Here is a 757-nt window from a genome sequence, read left to right as displayed (position 1 = left end):
GTGGTATTCACGGGAGGATGCGTAGGATCTTTGGGAGTATTGCGGTCTTTTCCCCACAGAACCTTCCTGACCAAATAGAGGTGAAGGTCAAGGCATGGACTCAGCATCAGAATTCTCCTTTGTGCTGTGAGCGCGGAAGAGAACGTCACCTTCGTTCTATTGCTAGGAAATATGTTTATATGGAACATCTCACATCTCACCCACAGCCTCCTGGACAAAGGACAAAACAGCACAGCAGATGACCCGTCTGGAGACCCGACCAGTCGCCCCTTCATCTTGCAGCCATTGCAGCAGCGTCGCGATGTGGCCAGATTATATGTGATCAATTACATGTACAGGACTCATGGCTCAGCACTCCGCTACAGCAACCGTGGGCAGCACCGCACACCCACATACCAGGAAGCAACTGCACTCGTCAACTTGACAGAGACAAAGACACTCCATCGCTCATTTCTCTGGGAAACATCCAAAGTGAAAAAATTGCGTCCCCACTACTTTCACGACAGTCCACACTCTCATTTCTCCGGGAAATACTTGGCTGAGAATACTGAAGAGAGATTTGCTGCTACAGATTTTTATTTTTTCTATGGTGTAAACGTTTATTTAATATATCAAAACCAAATACTGTTTTCCGACACCCTGCACATACCCTTTATTTTTGTTTATCATACAATTGTTATATACATAAATAAAGCTCCACATGATTTCAACAAAAGAATAAAAAAATAGACGGGTGAATAAGCTGCTAAATAAAGTG

The sequence above is a fragment of the Penaeus monodon genome, chromosome 32 (assembly GCF_015228065.2).
Source record: "Penaeus monodon isolate SGIC_2016 chromosome 32, NSTDA_Pmon_1, whole genome shotgun sequence".
NCBI lineage: Eukaryota > Metazoa > Arthropoda > Malacostraca > Decapoda > Penaeidae > Penaeus > Penaeus monodon.
Note: the sequence above shows the minus strand (reverse complement) of the source record.